The sequence below is a fragment of the Papaver somniferum genome, chromosome 4, assembly GCF_003573695.1.
Source record: "Papaver somniferum cultivar HN1 chromosome 4, ASM357369v1, whole genome shotgun sequence".
In the NCBI taxonomy this organism is placed as follows: domain Eukaryota; kingdom Viridiplantae; phylum Streptophyta; class Magnoliopsida; order Ranunculales; family Papaveraceae; genus Papaver; species Papaver somniferum.
The window spans coordinates 29,289,905-29,302,510 of record NC_039361.1 but is presented as its reverse complement, the minus strand read 5'-3'; the positions used below and the strand labels follow the sequence as shown (position 1 = coordinate 29,302,510).

Genomic DNA, 12,606 nt, shown 5'->3' with positions numbered 1-12,606 from the left:
CGTTTCACTTGGACTTGTATAAATAGGTTTTACCTATTTCCACCGAAACACAAGTTTTTGGTCAGGGAGAAATACAACACTCAGAAAGGAAACTCTTGCTAGCTTTCTCAAAGATTTCATCTTCTGATACAATTCAAGTACTACTCTTTCAGAACTGCTCTGGTCTCAACACTCTCTTCGCTTCCCTCCCTAAACCAGCCCTTCTCCTCCTCTTTGTGACCGAAGCAAATCCGGAACGGCCATTTCTTGGTTTATGCCAGATTTGTATAGATTGATCTCTCGAATCTAAAATACTCTCGTGCAGTACATTTGTTTAGGGTTTAGATTTGTCATTCACTCACCGAAATTACTAAAATCAGCAGAAACGGTTTTCGCCTATAAACAATTGGCGACCACAGTGGGAGATTGATCTTTAGGTTAAAATGTATGTTTTCATACTCGATCTCATACTTCGATCCAGAAATCAGGACGGCAGAAGCGAGCGATCTGTTCAGGGATCCACAACTCGACTGCCAGACAACCTGGTTATCAGTCGCAAACCACAAGAGACGGCTGGGGACTTCACAGAAACCGAAAGCAAACGATTCATTCATCAAGTGACTCAAAACGACTAGGGACTTTCCACAATCGCGGCGGTGATTCCCACAAAACTCGATCTTACACACGGAGGATCCATTTTTCATCAGGAGATCCTGGATACCGAGTAAGTCTTGCCTAGACAGAATATATGGTTTACAATTTTAAGTTTTCACAATAATGATAAAACCAATAGCCATGTTATGTTTCATCCCATTTCATCTACCAACACGCAACGTTCACGGTTCCATATCTTCCCTGGGATGTCCGTATCACTTACAATCATAACCAAAAAACGGCATCATCCTAAAACGGTTCATCCCGAATAATAACCCAAAAACCTAATAGGTAACACTTGTCTATCAACCCATAAATCCAGAAAATCAAAACCATAAGCCAGGTGTTTCATTTGCCTTTCGGAAAAAAAAAACCCGAAGAATTTCAGAAGACATAAGTGCATCCAAAGGAAGCCATTCAACAGTGGTTTGCTCTTCTCGAAGAAGACGTCCTTCGTCATTTGGAGGACCGCCTGTTTCAGCTCCAACTCTTTGGACAACCTTCCAACCTCCGCCTCTTGTTGTTTGCCCACGTCCGCAGAAGGACCTTCGGTCACCTTGGCCTGCAACCTTGGATCTCAGAGAAACCCTGACGCCCAGTCTTCGTGGAATCAGTTGCATGCCCATGTGTACCTACTTTGCATCATAACGATTACCAGTCACTATTCAAGAGGTAGCTGACGCTACTACGGTAATATTCGAAAAGAAGGATAATATTTCTAAAGATTTATGGGAGGAATACCTACGGCTAGGGTTTGCACCAACACAAGAAACGCTGGAGTACATACCTGGAATATGTTGGCCCACTTTATTGCTAGCGCTCCACGCCAAGAAATCTCCCACGCCAGAACCAGCGCCGACGCCAAGCCAGCGCCGTACCAAGCCAGCGCCTTGCCAAGCTAACGTCCATGCCAAGCCGGCGCTCGTTTCAACAAGATCCAGCGCTAACAACTTGCGTCTTTCCAGGGCCAGCAGCTTGCATCTTTTCCAGCACACTGACAGCCTGCGTCCTTCCGATACCGGCATCTTACATCTTTCCAGCACCGGCAGCTTGCATCTTTTCCAAAACTTATGTCTTTCCAGCGTCACACTTGCACTTCCAGCTTGCATCTTTACAGCAGCTTGCATCTCTATAGCAGCTTGCATCTTCCCAGCGCTAGCAGCTTGGATCCTTCTAGCGTTGCACTTGAACGCCCCGTAGGGAATCAGCAATCCGATTTCATCACACGTAAATATCAGGAACGACTTCTCTAAAATCGAATAAAAGAAAATTAGCAAACCCCCTGAGTTCACGAAGACTCTCTTCCTGTAAAGAGACGCATGATTTATGGGGACTTCTCCCACAAAACTGTGCAGTCCATGATGAAACATTTATGTGAGTGTTTCCCCAAGGCACAACGTCAAGATATATTTGCATCCCTCAACCGCACCGCATCAGGGAAACAGCCTTTTCCAACCAGAGAAATCATTCCCAAATCCCAACCTCTCTTGGAGAGCACGATTGATAGATGGAACTGGGGACTCCTAACCACTGTCCGCTTGAAGGGAGCCCAGCCTTACAACACACTGATTGATGCAGCCTCTCCAGCGGCTCCGCTTGTTCGCTTCAGCAGCCGCTCCGCTTTAAACATTCGCTCCAACATCCGCTCTGCTTCAGCATTCTCTCCATAAGCTGATCTAGGATCCGAAGACGAAACTTCAGCGTCTTTACTCCATAAGTTTCAATGTCCTCTCCGAGAACCGAAGCCACTTCAACGCCCCTTTCCTGCAAAGGATCATGTCGTGGCCTCCACTCCTTCTTTCTAAGGATCTTGTCGTAGCCGCCGCTCATCCTTGCTGAGGATTGTGCTTTAAGCGCCACTCCTTCCTTCCAAGTCTCTTATGATCACATCTGCTGCCAAGAACTGTCGCCCCCCGTTTGTTGATACCGGCCAGAGCTTCACCATGGCAACAATCACTGTAAAGCCCAACGACCACACAAGATAGGAACACACAACCACAATCTCCAATATTAGCTCCAACTTGGTCGTTGCCGAGCGCATATTTCATCCATCTGTCGCATTCTGACGAAGTTCGGTAAATTTTGGAATCCATTGGAGAGACATTACAGATGAAGGCGCGGATTCGGACGAGCAATAGAAAATATTAGAAGGTCAATATCTCTTTTCATGCGGACGGAGTTTCTAGAGTTTGGACAAGATAAATGTCCCTTCTTGCTCCATGAAACGTATGACTGGGCGCGATTATGCCACCTCAGGCCCACAACATCCCTCTCGAATTCTTCTTGAATTTTATTGTCAGGCTGTTTTCGCCTCCCGGACGAGCTCGAAACCTAAATAGAGGGGCGGACCGTCGAAATCCGAGTTCGTACAAGAATTATACATCGATTCTACTAAAGGGCGTTAATTAAGGTTTCGGCATGCCAAACCCTAATTCAGACAAAGTTGCCATCATCCCACGGAACCGAAGCCAGTCGACATCCTTCCAAGGAACTCAAGCTATCTCCACTCCAAGCCGAGCAACGCAAGCAGCTCCGTTTCAAGACGACCAAGTGATAACGGCTCCAGGTCCAATCCCACCGATGCTGACGGCTAATCCCAAGCCGACTGAATGCAAGCGGCTTCCCTTCACGCCAAGTCTATACTAGCAGCTCCGCTCCACGTTCCAAATCCTATCCCAGAAGACGCGCGACCATTCCAGGTCGAGGCCTACAACTTTCATCTCAACCGACCTCTACCACTCCGCATCCTGACCTGCGGTACCACGAGAAAAATCCACGCAAGGCTGCCAAACACAAGGATCACAGATTCTCCTTGCTTCCCGAAAAAGACAAGATGGGCCTACATTACAGTCAGGGACTCAGCCTCAGCAAGATCTCCCGTCAAAATCTCTAATCAGGAGTAAGGAAGGTGAAGATATGTACCAGGAACGCGCTTACTAATGTTTCACCACCTGCATCGAGGGAGGAAAGCAAAACCGGCAACACGACGTGGAGGGAGGAGTGACGCCCCCTTTTCATAGACATGGCACTTTTAAGATTTTGGATAAGGAAAGGATTCCCTGTTGAAGTCGTGAATGAAGAAAGAGAACTGGACCCGCAAGGAAAAGCCTTACCACGCCCAAGCAGTACGCGCCTTTCCCGCGCCAGCATCATCCCAACGCTATGCTCAACCTGCACGTTTCCAACAGTCCGCGCTTTCCTTGCCAACGCCATGCTTTGCCAAGCGATCCCCACCTCTGCACTGGGAAGAGGAAGACGGTACAATTTCACCAACAATATATGTCGCACCAACCCTAAAAGAAAAAGGGTAAAAGAGAGAAGCAGATTTTAAGCAGACAAGACGGGCTTACGTTACAGTCAGAAGTTTAGCCTCGGTGAAAGTTTCTCTCGGATTCTAAACAGGAAATAAAGAAAAGAAACGTAAATCCTGGGAATGTACCTACTGGCGTTACTATTTCCTGTCCCTACCAGCATCAAGACCCGGACACAAATCCGTTGGCGCATCATGAAAAAAGAAGTAATCCCCTTTTTGGGTGTAACGCTTCCTGATTTTTGAATAAGGAAAGGAAATCGGGCACACAAGAGCAAGCTTTGCTGCGACCCCAGCAATCCACGCTTTCCTTTTGCGTCGGCGCCAAAGCAACCCGTACTTTCCTTCCTATGCCACGTCGTGCCTTGCCAAAGCGATCCGCGCTTTCCTTTCTGCGTCAACGTCATGCCTTGTCGAGCAGTCTGCCGACACCATGCTTTGCCAACGTCATGCTCTGCCAAACGGCCCACGCCCATTCTAAGCCCATTTGTGCTGACAAGCCCCATTCATGACCAGTCTATGCTAGCAGCTCCGCCTCGCGTTCCAAAGCCTGGCCCAAAGACACCTAGTCATACGGGGATTTGTGCAAAGCTACCGGATGCAAGGATTGCAGATTCCACTTACATCTCGAAAAAGGTCAGACAAATCTCTTTGGCCCTCTTTCACGACTTACTGTCTCAGTTCTATCCTCGTCTGTCACCATCTTATGCTTACCTCGCAACAAGTCCCATGTTCCAAGCTAAGCAGGGGACTTAATGTTGATGGTGGTTTTAGGACAAGGGGTAAAACCGTAAAACCTCACGTATAGCATGACGTCACCGGTGACACTAGCACATTTATTAGAGCATTTAACGCGTTTATGTAAAAATCACCAGGGTATCCTTTTTCAAATACTAAATTAGGGTTTCGATGCGCGAAACCCTAAATTCACACATACCGCGCAACTATTACGCAAAAAGCATGGCAAACATGCCAAATGCACCCACCGTGCAATCATCGCGCAGAACATAGCAATTGCACATACCGTGCAATCTCTGCGCAAAAGCATGGCAATCATGCCACTCACACATGTCATGCAACATGCCAAATGCATGTACCGTGCAAACATCGCGCAAAACATAGCAATTGCACGTACCGTGCAATCATTGCGCAAAAGCATGGCAAACATGCCAAATGCACGCACCGTGCACTCATCACACAAAACATAGCAATTGCATGTACCATGCAATCATTGTGCAAAATACGGCAACCACGAAACTACAAATAACGCGCAACCGTCGCGCTAAATATGGCAACATGCCAAAACGCAAATAAATACGCAATCATTGCACTAGATGTAGCAACCGTGCAAAACCGCAAAGCAATGCGCAATCATCACGTTAACCATGCCAAAAATCCAAAACCCACCACCATTGCACAAAATGGCAACCATGCCAAAAGCGCGCACCATTGGCACATGCCATGCAACCCTTGCAACCTGGCATGCCAAGTCGTGCAACCTAGGGGGAAAGCCGCCACACGCGCCATTGGCACATGTCGTGCAACCCTTGCAACCTGGCATGCCAAGCTGTGCAACCTAGGGCCAAAGCCGCCATACGCGCCATTGGCACATGCCGTGCAACCCTTGCAACCTGGAATGCCAAGCCGTGCAACCTAGGGACAAAGCCGCCACACGCGCCATTGGCAGATGCCGTGCAACCTGGCATGCCAACCTAGGGCCAAAGCCGCCACACGCGCCATTGGAACATCCCGTGCAACCCTTGCAACCTGGCATGCCAAGCCGTGCAACCTAGAGCCAAAGCCTCCATACGCGCCATTGGCACATGTCGTGCAACCCTTTCAACCTGGCATGCCAAGCCATACAACTTAGGGCCAAAGCCGTCACACGCGCCATTGGCACATGTCATGCAACCCATGCAACCTGGCATGCCAATCCGTGCAACCTAGGGCCAAAGCCGTCACATGCGCCATTGGCACATGCCGTGCAACCCTTGCAACCTGGCATGCAAAGCCGTGCAACCTAGGTCCAAAGCAGCCACACGCGCCATTGGAACATACCGTGCAACCCTTGCAACCTGGCATGACAAGTCGTGCAACCTAGGGCCAAAGCTGTCACACGCGTCATTGGCACATGTCGTGCAACCCTTGCAACCTAGCATGCCAAGCCGTGCAACTTAGGGCCAAAGCCGTCATACGCGCCATTGGCACATGCCATGCAACCCTTGCAACCTAGCATGCCAAGTCGTGCAACTTAGGGCCAAATCCGCCACACGCGCCATTCGCACATGTCGTACAACACTTGCACTTTGGCATTTCCACTTGCACCCGACGTGCAACCTAGGGCCAAGGCATACCAAACATGCCACTGGCACATGCCGTGCAACTCTTGCACTTTGGCACTTCCACTTGCACCCGACGTGTAACCCAGGGCCGAGGCATGCCACACATGCCGTGCAACCCTTGCACTTTGGCATGCCGCGCCTACATCAAAGGCCACGATTCCTCTTATACAAAACTTCGACCGTCGAAGGTCGCCACTGAGCCGGCAATTCTCTCAAGCTCAACTTATCAAACACCAGCGACATGCTACATGTTTTCCACGAAAACACTCGAGACATCAAAACGTATGTCACAAAATGGGGGATGCTCATTAGGGTTTTGGTTTGGAGGTCTACAGCGTGCGGCATACACAAATGCCCGTTTCAAGAAGGGTGTAATAGGAATAAAACGGTTAGTAAATGCAGGAAGTAATGGTGAAACGCTCTTTCATTATTGAACATCAATTCCATCAAATTCCATCAATACCATGTGTTACCACCTCTTCCCATTTAACTCATCTGTTTCTTTTCTTACGAGGCCAGAGTACGTTTCACTTGGACTTGTATAAATAGTTTTTACCTATTTCCACCAAAACACAAGTTTTTGGTCAGGGAGAAATACAACACTCAGAAAGGAAACTCTTGCTAGCCTTCTCAAAGATTTCATCTTCTGATACAAGTCAAGTACTACTCTTCCATTTGCTCTGGTCTCAACACTCTCTTCGCTTCCCTCCCTAAACCAGCCCTTCTCCTCCTCTTTGTGACCGAAGCAAATCCGGAACGGCCATTTCTTGGTTTAGGCCAGATTTGTATAGATTGATCTCTCGAATCTAAAGTACTCCCTGCAGTACATTTGTTTAGGGTTTAGATTTGTTTCTCATTCACTCACCGAAATTACCAAAATCAGCAGAAACGGTTTTTGCCTATAAACAATGCCATGCATTGCACAAGACCGGACATAGCCCAAGCAGTGGGAGTGTTATGTCGTTTCTCAAGTAACCCGAGAATTGAACATTGGAAAGCAGTTTCAAGAGTGTTGGCTTACTTGAATGGAACCATAGATTATGGTTTACATTTCCAGAGTTATCCCGCTGTATTAGAAGGACACGGTGATGCAAACTGGAACGATGTAGAATCCAAATCCAAGTCTACAAGTGGATGGATATTTACACTGGGAGGTGTTGTTGTGTCTTGGAGTTCCAAGAAGCAGACCTGCATTTCTGATTCAACAATGTTATTAGAATTAATTGCACTTACAGATGCATGTAAAGAGGCAGAGTGGCTTAGAAACTTACTAGTAGAAATCCCATTATGGAAGAAGCCAACACCATCGGTCATGATTAACTATGATAATCGGGCAACGATCTATAAGGTCTCAAATAAGACTTATAATGGAAAGTAAAGACATGCTAGTCTTAGACATCAGATTGTAAGACAATTACTCAAAAGGGGAGTAGTTGCAGTGAACTATATTGAATCGAAAAAGAACTTGGCAGATCCTGTGATAGCCCAGATTTTCGGACTTCCAGCGGACACGGATTCGACCTTGTGGGTCGGGTCTGATCCAGCTAGCAAGTCCAAATATCCAGACCGCCACTCGTATAAGACCAGATTTTTCATTCCAGAAGATTTTGATAAAATACAAAAGTCAACTCAAATGAAATTTATTAAATGAAATGTAATATTACTTTCAAAATCACAAAACTGTAAATAATAATTACAAAATCAAAAGTACCAAATTAAAACAAAACCAACATTCTGGATTAACTCAAAATACGCGAAGCCCAAATCCCCATAATATGTAGTAATTTCTTTTACGGCTAGTCTTTCTTCATTCTCTGTGGAAATGGAGTAAAAATGGGTGAGCAAACCACGGCCCAGTAAGAAGTCTCCAAAAATAATAGAGTGCATCGATAATCAAAAATATGCAGACGATACGATAATTAACATCATGCATACAAATTCAAAACAATACTTTTGCCATTCTCAATCAAAAATAATTAACCTTTTTCTTATTCATAAACTTCAACATTTAATTCTAGCTTCTTAATTTAAAATTTCCAAAGTTATTCCGGTAAAAAAAACAATTTTCTTATTCACAATCTTGAGACTTCAATTCTAGATCCTTAATCTAGTTGTCAGAGTTATTCCGGTAAACAAACCACTACTGTTTCCCGTACAGTCTTCCGGGATAGCCACCAATGGTGGGATGCCATAAAGGCCTGACATATTTTCTTACTCAAAATCTTCGATCTAAAATTCTAGGTTCTTAATCTAATTGTCAGAGTTATTCCGGTAAACAAACCATTATTGTTCCCCGAACAGTCTCCCCGGGGTAGCCACCAGTGGTGGGATGCCATAAAGGCCTGACATTTCAGCAGCAGACAGATACATATTTTCCTATAACTCATTTCAAATCAATGCATTTAATTCTACGCGCACCAAACCGAATCCCAAAAAACTAATCAAAGTAAACCCCATTCGCTAATGCATTAAACTCACTTTTGCAAATATAAATTCAATTTCATTCACTAATGTAATGCATCAAAGTGATTTTCACAAACCAAAACTCAATTTCATTCACTAGTAGTATAATGCATCAATTCAATTTTCAAAAACCAAAAACTCAATAAATATGCATTAATATATTTCCTATTTTGAGAAAAACATTACTACCTACATTAAATGTTAAAATAAAAATCTAGAAAATTTAAAAATAATGGTTAATAATCAATATATATAACTCACAAATAAATCAACTTATACAAAGATAATAACGTAATAAATTTAAAACAAACATCATGATTATTAGCTTTTAAATCAAAAAAAACCAATATAATTTTAATGCTAAAATAAGTTTTGATTTTGATATTAGGTAGAAACCCCTACCTCAAATAGTCTTCCAAAAATCTTTATGAAAGTAGAACACATTTTTCCAAAAATAGTAAATCATATGTCTTTATTTTGAAGGTACTGAAAGTGATGGGAAAAAGGGTTTGATTTTCTTTTTGTTATTTGAAAAGAAAAAAAAATAGAGAGAGAAAGATGAAAATGATGGGTAACTTTTGTTTTCTTTTGTTTTATGTAAGAGATAAAGAGAAAAAGTAGAAGGAGAGAGAGATGAAAGTGATGGCTAGAATTTTTGGGTTTCTGTGCTAGGAGGCAAAAGAGAAGAAGAAAAGTTGGAGAAGAAGAAAATGACATCTTTTTTTTTCTTTACTTCACAGGGTTTTGGGTAAATAAAACCCTAGCTAATTATTTGTCACTCAAGTTTTGATAAGGAACACACTATTTTATAAACACACCCCATTATCAAAATACATGCACCCCAAGCACATGATATATAATAGTGACACCAAATTTTGCAAAGACATATATATACACACCACACAATGTACATATTCACCACAACTAAAAATCATCTTTATAATTTTATATTATTTTGGCAACCATAAATATTTTTAAATCTAAATATTATTTTTTTATAAATTAGCTTTTATATCAAAAACCAAACAAAATAGTACGGACGTTGTTTTTATTTATTTATTTATTTTAGGCGTAAAAATCATATCAAAAAAATACAGGGTTTTACAATATTAATCTCTTAAAAAGAATTTTTCCCCGAAATTCAAAGACCAAAAATACCGGGTGTTACAGATCCTTTTACAAAGTGTCTACCAAAGGAAGTGTTTTCAATAAAGCATAAGGAGATGGGACTCAGGTCTGTGAAAGAAGTTCGATCACCAATAACGAAAACCCAACTTATGTCTTGAAAAGATAGACTAAGTTCAATGCGGTACTAACAAGTTATTGAAGTGGTTATGGTATACTAAACTAAAACTTCCCATTGTCCTTCTAGTGTAGTGATTCTGCATGATCTTAGGGATGGATGAAAATCCTTAATAACTTTTACCACAAGGTGTCTCGCAGAAACACCTTCGAGGCTTACCTATATGAGTATATGGAGTTTCCTATGAGAATAAGATCGTTCTCATAAAAGGACTCATGAATCCAGGAGAAAGCACAGGGCCATTAATGTGCGAGCTATAGAACACACTACTATCGGAAATCAATATGTGTGGAGGTTATGGTTTTATCACAAGCGGTACTTGGTTCAAGATTAAATTCACCATGGGACCTCGATAAAGCTTTGAATATCTTACACCAAGTGAAGGTTCAAACCCAAAAGGTACCTATCATTTATGTATTGGTTCCAACAATGATGCTTTGTCTCTACTTAGCTTGAACTACGTTGGCTTGATCCCACTCGGGTACGTAGGCAGTCACTTGAGTGATGCAGCCACTCCAATTTCAAAAACAATTTATGCTTTGTTTTGGTTTTTGAAAATAAGGGGAGAATGTTGGATATTTTCAACAAACCCTTAATTTCTAGACGCTATATAGAGTTTTCGGCAGCGCCCCCTAGCAGAGTGCGAGACAGCGTCTCGTAGGAATTTTTCTGTTTTAGGTTTCTAATGACAGTTAGAAAAACTGAACATATATATCGTTTTTCCAAAAACACACCATTGTTGGAAGATATGTCTATTCGCACTGAAAGGATGCTTGTTGGAGATGAAGAGTCATCTTCAACAGATGCTAAACTCTCTATAAATTGCGTATTTGTTTTCCATTCAAAATACATCAAAAACTCTCTTTGTTTTCTCTCTAACAAGCATCATCAGAATCAAAACCTGTGTTGTTCTTGGTTAGGTCAAGGTTGTACAAGCTTTGAATCTAACATTGTTGTAGGGCTTCAAGTATCCTGACGGCAATATTCATTGACCTATTTGTACTCGTCAATTCAGTTGGGAAGGGTCGAATAATTGTCGAAAAGAATCTAATTTTAGAGCCTTGAACCTAGAAGACAACATTCTTTTCTTCGTCCTGTTTTAGTGTCAATTTTCCAACAAATAATAACTCCTTTTCGGTTGTTGATTGGAAATAGGTTTCGGCCGCCGTATAACTGCTTAGGCCAAGCTAGCCAATGAAATTAGAGTTCTCGTCTAAGTAAGTTTTTATGAGGCGGCATAGTTTCCTCTATAAATATTGTGTCAGGGTTCCGTATAGAGAATAACACTAGCTACTCGTAAGGGTTCCGTGTAGAGTATTAATAACATTAGCTACTCATAAGTTTCCAGAGAGATCTTTCAAGAAAACAGAAGAGAAGAACTCTGAGAAAAACTCAAGAAAGTAAGATGGAAAAGCAGCAGAAATACCCTTTAGGAGCTGAGCATTATAATCTGTTTGAAGAAATAGGTAGCGGAGCTACTGCAACAATTTATTGTGCTGTTTGTATTCCGACACAAGAAACTGTTGCAATCAAAGTGTTGGATTTCGAAAAGGAGAACACTGAATTGTGTAAAATCGCTCATGAAGCACAGACCATGACTCTGATGGATCAGCCAAATCTCTTGAAGGCGCACTGTTCTTTCGTTACAGATCACTATCTGTGGGTTGTGATGCCATTCATGTCTGCTGGTTCATGTCTGCATATCATGAAGTCAGCTTTTCCAGATGGATTCGAAGAGGCTGTGATCGCTACGATTTTACGTGAAGTTTTGAAAGGATTAGTGAACATACACCAACATGGGGACATACATAGAGATGTGAAAGCAGGGAAATTTTAATGGATTCACGTGGTGCGATAAAGCTTTGCGATTTTGGTGCTTCTGCAAGCCTTTTTGATGAGGGGAAGAGGCTACATGGAAGAAAGACTTTTACGGGAACACCATGCTGGATAGCACCTGAGGTTCTGGAGGGAAAGGAATACGACTTTAAGGCTGACATCTGGTCTCTTGGTATAACAGCATTGGAACTTGCTCATGGGCATGCCCCTTTGTCTGAATTTCCTCCGATGAAGGTTCTTATGGAGATTTTAAGATGTAAACCGCCTGGTCTTGATTATGGAAGGGACAATAAATTCTCAAAGTCTTTCCGAAAAATGATCGAGAAGTGCTTGGTGAAAGACCTTCATAAGCGTCTATCAGCACAAGAGTTATTAAAGCATCCCTTCTTCAAGAAAGCTCGTTCCAGTGAGTACCTTACACGTACGCTGCTGAAGGAGCTACCTAGTCTGGCGAATTCCGCTAAAGAATCGAAGATAAAAGAATTCGTGGTTATACAAAAGAAACTGGCAGAAGTGGAAAGGGGAGAAACAGGACGATACAAAAAAGGGTTCAGCGGTTGGAATTTCGACGTTGAAGCAATAAAGACACAGGCTTCACAGCTTCCGGATGGTGAAGAAGAAGTTGAACACTTACTTCCTAGTTTGATTAGAAGTTCCTGTTGAATTATTTAAACACATACCACAAGTAATAAAAAAAAAAATTGTTGTTTGTTTACATG

At 42.9% G+C, this 12,606-nt stretch overlaps 1 pseudogene; it reads left to right on the top strand.

The window, feature by feature from the left end:
• The first annotated feature begins 11,456 nt into the window (after nt 1-11,456).
• Nucleotides 11,457-12,550, top strand: LOC113272254 (annotated as a pseudogene).
• Nucleotides 12,551-12,606: the final 56 nt, after the last annotated feature.